Source organism: Ptychodera flava, chromosome 2 (assembly GCF_041260155.1).
Source record: "Ptychodera flava strain L36383 chromosome 2, AS_Pfla_20210202, whole genome shotgun sequence".
NCBI lineage: Eukaryota > Metazoa > Hemichordata > Enteropneusta > Ptychoderidae > Ptychodera > Ptychodera flava.
The window spans coordinates 18,625,884-18,637,025 of NC_091929.1; positions in this window are offsets into that span (position 1 = coordinate 18,625,884).

Sequence of the window (11,142 nt, forward strand, 5' to 3'; positions counted from 1 at the left end):
AAAAATGCGAACATAGGGGAGAAGGAGATAAAAATGTAAGAATAGTGAAATTAAATTAAAAAAACCGAAATAAAAATGCAAACAAAATGAAAAAATGACATAAAAATGTAAATATAACAAAATAAACATTAAAACCAAACCTGACAATAAAAAAAAAATATGTAAAACTAATGAAATGATAATAAAAAGTGAAATAAAAATGCAAACAAAAATTAAATAAAAATGAAAATATAATGAAATAATAATGACAGAACATGATAAAAATAAACATAATGAAATAAAAATTCAAATGAATGAGAAAATGAGATAAAAATGTCAACTAGTGAAGGAAAATGATTAAAAATCAAATCATAGTGTAATAAAAGTGCAAATTCAATGAGAGAATAATATTCAAAATACGAAAGGAGACCATAGTACAATGAACTGTACAATAAACAATTAGAACAAAATAAAATAATATTAGGACAGCCAATACTGTATGAGACCACATGTATTTGTTTCATTGGTTTCCTGTATCAGCTTCTATTGCGTGTTTGCATTTCGATTCACAAACACGCCAATACTTGAAGCAGTTGAACTTTGAAGAATTTACTGAATAATTTGCAAAGTCAGCCAGGTTGAATGGGGGGGGGGGGGGGTTAAATCTCGACGGTGCCAAAGTTGAATAATGGCCGACAAAGGGGAGTTGATAACCAGTACACTTAAAGTTTATAGTAGCTGTGCTAATTCCAGAGATGATGAGACCGAATCATAGTGCCGTCCGTATCTGATAACACGAGATTAATAGTAACAACGGAATGGATACTTGTGAGAGAGCTACGAGTTTTTATAACACCATTTTCTTAAAATCAAAGGGTTAAATTAAGCTGAAGTTGATCTTGTGAAACGAAACAACACCAAGGCTGAAATACTATAATTACCAAGCTTGTTAACTTTTCAGTCTGTTATTTAATGTTTTTATTTTTGATTTCATGGAAGGCATTAGATGATGTCAATAAAGGCTGATTAACCACCCTAAGTGCTGTAACAGTAGTTATGTCTATTTTATTCTGGTTATTACTATATATTCATGTCCGTAATATTTAAATATTGTCAGATATGCTTTCTCAGCTTGTGAATTTTACAGTACTTTAATGTCACTGCTTGTCTTTAGTGGTAGAGATAACATATCGGAGCTACTCCAACGACAGACTCATAGGATGACGAATTGTTTCGATACTCTAAAATTATTTAATGTTAATACCTGTTTCCCCGTAGTAACGCGGGATTCATTTGGTGCCTAACATGCCTACCCTTTTTGGTTATATACCGACGCCTTGAAGAGCCTCACAACATCCGATGCACAGACAAATCTTGATTCAAACTATCTGATAAGCCCTGACGCAATACCGGTAAATGATGTGTTTTATCAATTAAAGTCTGTCATGTTTCCTGTTTTCAAGTATGCTTCTATCTATTCAAGTTACTAATTATAATATTAATGACGATACGATACTGAAAATTCTGAAAACAAACCTTTAACTGGACCTTGAATATAAACACACTAAGAGATCTCGAGGTATAAAGATTACTCAAAATTATCTTTCACGAGAAGAAAACATAACATTGAATTTACTTCAGACTATATTGCACAATTAATTAAAGTATTTTGTTTTGCGTGGTGAGACATAATCCGTGTCACATTAAAAAGCAATTTCGAACCTTCAAATCATTCTATCCTCAGCATGGTTGGCTGTTGGGCGTAAATTAATGCTGAACAAGGTGAAAAATCTCTGATTGAGATATACAAAAAATCATTGTATGCTGCTATGAGAATGACAATTTGAAACAATTCATTTTATGCTTGAAAACACGTCACTTCTTAGAGTACTGATAAAAAGGAACTCCGCATCATGCGGATGAAAACTCAATTTAATCGGTGAAGGTTAGCAGCGTGAACTCTGGAAAAAGTCACCGCTGGGCTGAACAGAGCACTACTTTTGAAAATAAAGTTTGTCCTCAAAAACGTTATGGATATCTAAAGATGTATTTTACTGTAGAAAAGTAGCTTCGTTTTTAAATATAAATTGATCAAATGTTAGCCATGAGCATTTGGAAACAGGGCACTCAACCGGCGACTGCTACAAAGTCAAACTGCCGACAATCATTATGAGTCACGTGAGTTGTAAAATTCCATAAACGCGTATAAAGGCGTATTCCACTCCTTTCACGGATCAGCTTTTGCAAAAAAGTGCTATTTTTTCATTTTTATTGACCTAGCTGATGAACAAATCTCATCTTTTCCGTGATTTTTGGAGCATGCATTGGCACCCCTTTTCTATGTAAGCGCCACTACCGGGGTGTGATTTCAGCAAAACTGACTAGATTTAAAAGCGTGGGTGGAGACAACACGCCTAACAGAAAGGTGATTACACATGCCTGTGGTACATTTATGCGGACAAAAACAAACGAGGTCGTGCTAGCCGTAATCGCTGTCGAACCGTACAGTTCAAACGTTCGTCGCTGGTACCATGGATTTCGTTACATGCTGCTGCGCACGTCTCTAAATTAAAACTGCTATTCGACTCGCATGACTCAAGAGAGTAGGCATGCTAAGGATATCGAAATTATCGTTCAACAAGCCAAACACGTTTACTGAGTTCGATAACGACAGAATTCATAATCATACATTAAGGCCGCATCAAATGATCAAGGTGGAGAAGCACCCAACTTGCTGCCATAATGTACTACAATGGTGAAACAAATATGATTGACTAATGAAGTGATGCACTAAACAAGTGAATAACATCGGCGACATTAATATTAATATTTAACCGCCTTCCATAACTCTGTGGTAAATAAGGATATGTCATCTACAAACATAAAAGAACAGTTGCCATATTTGAACTTCTTACTAGAAAGCCCTAACCTCTTTGGTTCAGGTAGTAACGGATTTGATTTTTGAAAACTAGGAGATACGTTTATATCATTTAAACTCATTTATTGGTGTTACGCCCTTAGTTAGTGGAATTACGATATGAGTTACCAGTCTGGGCCGTAATAATTTCAGTAACTGAAGCCAACACACAAAAATGTAGATGGCAAATGTAAGGCTTAGCGTCTCAAGTCTAAGTCTATATAGCCCTAGTGTACATTCTCTACAAAAGTTATATACTTTTCTACATAACTACAAAACTATCATCATGCATCAGATAATGGTCATCATGTGGAAATTATCCCACCGTCTTTGATTGTTTCTTAAGATTAAACAAGGCCACACAATGAGATATTCCGTACTTGATTTTTCTCATTGAAATCTTTACCAATTATTAATTAAAAATATGACGCTATCTCCTATCTCCTTCTCGTACAATCGCGAACCAATTGCACCTACACACGCCTTGGTTCACGAGAGGGACGCTTCGAGATAAAATCTCTACAAGGGAGGGCGTTACAATAGTTAGGTACTTCATGATGCCTAAAATATCTAATGAGTTATATGGCTGTGTGTCAGGCAAGCTGCATGTGAAATTATAGCAAGTGTTTTCATTGTATGAAACCGTTTCATGTACTTGGACACGTAGAATAACATCATGGAGATATTTCAAGTATTTTTAGGGTTGCGTATACTAACACATTGTAGTAATGTCTGTTTTTGGTGGTGCTTTGCAGCTGAAGTGATCCCTCTGTAGAGACAGTAGATGACCCTAGCTTAAATCACACTCCCTCCACGGGACTGTGCTTGAATACACCATGAACACCTACGCGGTTGGCACATATTTGTCCCTTTCAAATGGCATAGATTCTTACAGGTAAAGCGAGATCATCGCAGCACCTAGGTTTATTTCTCCTCACTAACACAGACCCCTGACATTGTGAAATTGGATTGCAAATTTGTTGAAGAAACATTTATCATACCTCAAGTGTCAAATGGGATGTTATCGAAAAATAATCATCGACATGTTCCGGTTCATATCCGGTGGGTAAACAGAGCGAAATAACGGCTAAATATAGGCTGCCCCCAACATTCATTTTAGCTCAAATGCAGGCGTGACCACTAGGCGGCGCCTGACTAATAAGACTCACAGAAGGGAAATAAGCCCGACAGAACTTAATTTTATCAGACATGTTTTAATCATACAAATTCCTTCAAAGATTTAGGATGGCTGTGTAACGTAAATTATCAAACAGTTTAGACAGAAATTATATTTTAATTTTTTAATGTCTATTTGGACGTTTTGATCACCACACGAATAAGCTGCGTAGCAAAGGCAGAGTTCAAATAAAATTTGCAAAGTGGACCGATTTAGATTATGTAAAGCATCAAAAAACAAAGTTCATTCATTTACCGGAAAGGGATCGCTTTATGGCAATTTTAATTTAACTTTCCCACTGATAACGCTGACAGTGAGATGCAAGAGATTGCAAAGTACTTTGAGACAAGGGCTTCGGATACAACTATGTCCTTGGCTTACTAACCTACATTTCTATTGATCTTGCTTTTCGTAGAATTCTCACACTTATGAGATCTTGAGCAAGAACATTTGATGGGATATTGGAAATTATTATCATGTTCCTACAGCTTATTTTCCATATGAATGTGGATATTCGGAAATGTGCAGTTTATTTGTCGTGGATAGCGATTAACCTTTAAAATATTTTGACTTGTCATTTAAGCTATCGAGAGCTGTATCTATTGATATAGGTGGCAAATTGTAGCTGTATGTTTTAATCTATATTATTATATTGATTTAAAGTGTAATGTGCCTGTGTAAATTAAAGGTCCACTGAACAGAATATCCAATGAAAACTAAGATATGCGCTGTTAGTAAAAATGCTCCAACTCAGACAGCAGATCACACCACTCATTTTACAGTTTCTGTCAATTCTTTATCCTTTATAGTGTGCAAATATTATGCTTTTATCCGAGAGAGGAAAGCCAAAGTATGTAAATCACAGTCAGGTACATGCAAGTGTAACAGCACGAATCAATTGTAACAATATATAGTCACATGAAAGAAAACGTACTTAGCTAATTTTCTAGCTGAATTTTGTTACATATTCATTGTACAACGAATTTACTATGTTGCATTGTAGAGATCATACTAACAGCTCAATCTTACGTTGGATACTTCTGGAAAACCCTTTTATTTGAAATATCGATATTTAATTTGACACTAAATGAGAACACAACCATTCGCTCCACATGCAGTTTCCGTGAATCTATAAACCTGGATAAAAAGGTTTCATACCTTTGTCATTGATGCAAGGCTAAACAGAAGCAGATTCATTTTCATTACAGCGCAGTGTATGGAATAGGTTTCACAATGTGTCTTCGAGAAAATTTGAGATTGCTATGGTCGTTTTGTCACTATCACGGTACGTTTCAACAAGGGAGACACTCTTACCTTGAGAATTCCCTCCCCAACTCCTGTGAGTGGCACCGTCAACTAACACATTCATTATGCAATCCCTAAATCACTGGAATTTTTTCAAAACTCCTTTACTCTAAACTTCAAAAGAAAGTATGTGACTCATGCAAAACGTACTCCACAATCATATACCCAACATCCACAAGAGGGATTGCCGTCTCGGTTCCTTGACCCTTTTTAGCACGAGTTTCGCCATTGTGAATTCTTGTATAATGCTTACGTTGTAATACGAAAAAATGTGGAAAAATGAAAGGCGTACTCGACCAATTTCTTCAATCTTCAAACGATCTTTATTTATAAAACCGACGTTTCGGCAATACACAGATTGCCTTCCTCAGGGTAAAACCTAATAGATAAAAGCGGATAAAATAGAACGTGTCAAGGGAAAGTTGAACGACTACAGGAAAGTAAAACCATCACAAAACCTAACAAAAACTTCAAAGGCGATTAGAAAAATACAGGTACTCAGAATAAAAAAACAAAAAACAAAAACGGAATGATGAAAAATATGGGAATAAAAATGAGAATGTGAAAGTCTAACTAGGTAAAATGGAGAAGGGACTCTACCAACCTAGATCGTGTGAGCTCTGGATGGAGAATGAAATGTCATTGTCAGGGGAACCTTTAGGTACATGTTTGGTTTGGTTTATTACCGTGAAAAGTAGTACAGTTCACAAGTCATAACAAGCAAATACAAAATTTACATTCAGTGGTAATGTGGAGCCAGAAAATATAGCTGTTCGCTAGTCGAGCCTGGCCCATTTACAAAATTTAAATTAGTTAGGTTAACACGTACGCTGTCATACAAAGAGTTCTACAAACATTATTTTATATCTATATGATACAAGTTCGATATCAGAGCGAGGTATTCCTGAAAATTCTTACACAATGATGTGACGACTATTATGATTTAACTAGTTCACTGTAGGTATTCCTGTAACAGATACTCTCTCAGTGCTTTTGTAAAGCTATGCCTGGAAGTATGAACTTTAATTACATTAGGTAACGAGTTCCATAATTGAGCACCCGTATACGAAATTGCCGATTGACCTTTACATGTGTACATTTTCGGCAATGTTAAATTCATCCCTACTTTTTGACGGGTGTCATAACAATGATCCACAACTTGGAAATAGTCTATCATGGGATGTGGTACATTTTGCTGATATAAATCAAATACAAAATTACCAACAAGCAGCTTGTAAAGCTTATAAACATCTAAGATGCGTAATTTAAAAAATAAAGGTAATGACGGCGTTCTTAATCCGGAAAAAGTTATTGTTCGCATACACATTTTCTGCGTGATAAGAATGGAACTTAAGGTAGTACGCTACCATTCTATATAGGAGAGCGCCCTCTTTTGTCCAGAAGATGTACATGTTCCTTTTAGTCTACCTAACCTTGTGAGCGTGAATAACAGGACAAAATGGCAAAAAATCATGCTAGTGACCTCATAATATTTCTTTCAGAAGTTTTTATGAATCAAAACAACCGAAATTATATTTTTGCACTGAAAAATCGACAGTTATTTTTATTTTGAAAGATCAGTAGAGAAAAATTAACAATTGTAGCTCTGACATAATATCAGTAAGCTAGAGGGTCAAATCTCAGGTCTAACAAAATTCACCTTTTTCCGTCACTTTTTGCTGTTTAGTAAGAAAATTTGCGTGGTGACCCCAACTTTTTTGCTTCTAAATCAAAGAACACTGTCTGTTTGAGAGATATTGCTGTACTTTTTAACATTTTGAAAATTATTTTTTGCATTTATATGAAGTTTATATTTTTAAAAAAGACTAATTTTACAGTTAAATGATAAATTTAGGGTCTAATATTTAATTTTTAAGACAAGACATCACAAATTTTAGTTGATTGTCCTAATTCAGCTGTCCTGGCAATGCAAAAATGTGGTATGCACACTGGGATCTGTTAATCGTTTGCGATAAAATAAAGATTCTGCTGGTAAGGGCAAATTTCGCAAAATTTGAGATTTAGTGGTTTTCTGTCAATTTTGGCATGCATTTTTTCAAAAATTTTGCATGGGTACCCCGTATTTTTTTCATATCTTTGCAATGTACACATAAAGACTATTTCAGAAAGTCATCTTCAAGAATGTCCCAACATTTTTGGAATGGTAGCGTACCTCCTTAAATAGGATGAATACGTAATTCGCATACTTCTAAACCATATGTAATGTATGGTTGTATAAATGATTTATAAAGTAATACTAATACATTTTGTGGTACAAAATTTCTTATTCTAAAAAGAATTCCTGCCTTCATTCTAATTAGTGCGTTGACTCTAGTAATATGTTGTTTCCAAGCTAGGTTCTCATCTATATTTACACCAACAAATGACGCTTGATCAGACTGAATTAAAGGCACACTTTTAACACAAATATTACCATGTAAATACACAGATTTACGTTTCTGGTGAAAAAATACATAGGTGGTTTTCTTAATATTTATAGTGAGCTTGTTTGCATCACACCAACAGGTTACATCTCTCAACTGGTTTTCTACTAGTGAAAGGTCTATACATTTCGTATCACTCGAGTATGTGTGGAAAAGATTCGAATCATCTGCAAACAGTCGGAAATCAAAGTAGTCAGATGAATTAGGTAGGTCATTTATGTAAATCAAAAACAAGGTCGGTCCAAGTATTGATCCCTGAGGCACTCCACACGTAACTGGCAATTTCATAGAACTAATACCATCTGCTGAAACATATTGGAATCTCTGATTTAAATAATCAGTAAACCAACGAATGGGGTTTCCTCTGACACCATAATTATGGAGCTGTGATAAAGAATAGAGTGGTCAATGGTGTCAAACGCTTTGGCGAAGTCTAGAAAAATTCCTATTGTAGTATTTCCCTTGTCAATTTGTTGCGTCAAATTGTTCAGTAAATTAATTAATGACAGTTTTGCACTATGTTTCTCTCGAAATCCATACTGATGTTTGTAGAGGAGATTATACTTATTTAAAAACGTAACTAATCGATTATTTACAATCCTCTCCAAGATTTTGCTAAGAAGTGGTAGCACAGAGATAGGTCGATAATTTCCAGGAATGTCTCTTGACCCTTTCTTAAAATTGGAACTACTCGGGCTACTTTAAGAGCATTTGGGAATCGACAACTTGTAAAAGATAGATTGAAAATATAACAAAGAGGTCCAGAAATGTGTTCTGCAGCATTGACTAACAGTTTTGCTGACACATTGTCATAACCAACAGCTTTTTTCATGTCAAGCCTGTTCAGTTGACTAACAATTTCAGCTTCACATGTAGGAAATAGAAAAAAGACTGATTTGAGGGGTGTGAGAGAAACTCCTCATATGAAGAACTAGAGCTACAAATTTTACTCGCCAAGCTTGGACCAATACCCGTAAAAAACTTGTTAAAACCATCTACAATATCTTGAGGGTTATTGTAAGTTAACGGAGTACCCTCATCTGCATTTACAATGAGCTGGTCAGGCAAACAAGTACATGGCTTTCTGTTACGAGAGCCAAGCACTTCATTGATGGTATTCCAAGTTGCTTTTGAATTTCCATGATTTTCCCTGAAAAGAGTAGCGTAGTAATCTCGTTTTGCAAACCTTAAAACTGTTGTCAGTGCATTTCTATAACGTTTATACTTTGAGACTTTGCTCATTTCATGACCTGATTTAATAACCTCAGCATATAAAGAGTGTTTTTTGTTAATCGACTTTCTTATTGATTTAGTAATCCATGGTTTACGTTTTAAGACCGATTTAAGTGACCGTGATACTATTGGAGCATGTCTATTACAGCATTCAATAAAAATTGAAAGAAAATTATTATAAGCTTCATTTACATCATTATGCATGTAAACCTTGTTCCAAGTTTGTCTTGACAGCTCTTGTCTGAAATTATCTGGAGAAAAATTCTTATAACTTCTATAAAATACTGTATCGGTCTGAGATACACCACTATTGGTGTGGATATTCTCAAAGATTGTGAACACTGGTAGATGGTCGGAGATATCTCCAACTAAAGTACCAGAGTAGACTGGACAATGGTTTATATTGGTATAAATATGGTCAATAATAGTTTTGGAGGTATTTGTAATTCGTGTTGGCGTTAAATGAGCTGTTTAAGATCTAAACATGTCAATTTCGTATAAAACTGTTCCACACTTTCATCTTGTTTTGAGAAGTCCACATTTAGATCACCAATTAGAATGCAATGTGTTTTGTCAAGTTTGATACTATCCAGTACTTCTAAAATACTATTTTCAAATTCTCTTATGCTTGTATTTGGTTTTCTATATATGATACCTATAATGAAAGAGTAAGTTTTATCACAAACTTCTAGCCATAGTGACTCCGAGTGCAACACTCGAAAAGATAATACTTTATATTTTAGAGAACTATGGATGTAAGCAGCAACACCACCTCCCCTTCCCATTTCTCGACAGTTGTATTCTAATGCATAAGAGTTCAGATTGAACATGTCACTGTTATTCATATTCCAGGTTTCAGAGACTCCTATAATTTTAAACTTCTCATTCAATAAGTCCTCGTACAAAAGTTTGAAATCTTCGAAATTTCTATTAAGTGAGCGTACATTTACATGGGAAATTGCAAAAGACTGATCGAGTTTAGAATTAAAAGTGTCATTGAAATAGGAGGGAGTAATTGGGAGCTTCCATACATTCAACTCTCTGGATATTCTCATTTACAAAAGTATCCATACTAAACTTAAATCACTCAAAAATTTTAGATAACTATTTCAATTTTTTTTTGACATATTTCAAGTCTAAACTATCTTCATCAGGTCCCTCTCGTTACGAATCACTATTGACCGCATACCTTGATCTTTTTTCACATATATAATACCGTTGTGTGACCATAAGAATTTATATCTCAAAGCTTTCCGCTTTTCATTAGATTGTCTGAGTAAATTGCGTCTATATGTTGTCAAATTCTCATTAACAAAAATATTATTCTTAACTGTGTAACCCAGCATGTCCGTTGTCGTGTTTTTTATCTTCTTTCTGTCCTTATATATCTTGTCACGTTTCTGTCGCCTTGTAAATCGTACAATAATCGGTCTTGGTCTTGGTCTTCGCTGTTCTGGTACATGTAAAAGAGACGGAGCAACAAGACCCCCTAGCTGGAGAACAGGGGGGGGCTTAAAAACAAAAGTAGAAGATAAATCACCCTTCCTTTCGGTTGATTCCAATGGGTTTTCTGGATTTCAAATTAGCAGATCTGCAAAGCTTGCTTTCAACATTTGCATCTGTTGATAATTGGAGAGTATCATTCGATGTTGCAATTAATTGTGATGTGAAGGAGAAACTAAAATTCAATATTATTGACACACTGCGCAAACTAGAATCAGTTGATTTAGGACAGTTATCATTAAAAGTGACAGGTTCCAGTAGCTTAAACAAGGAAGAAAATTCCTTCTCTATTTCAACCACTATGAAAGCATTGTCGCGAATATCTGCTAATGAGCTCATATTTTTCACTGAACGAATACCTATTCTACATTTAGAATTAGTGAGAGAGTTGATAGTTGGTCTTAAAAGTAATAGGCTATTAACGTCAGTTCAAGCCATATTCTGTGAGAATTGTGTGGACCATTCGAGAGCATGCATAGTGAAACTTTTTGCAAACTTTGGAAAGTTTAAAACAAGATACTTCATGAATAGCAAGGTTTGTCACATATCAGCCAACAAGATATATATTAAAAGATTACCCCTTG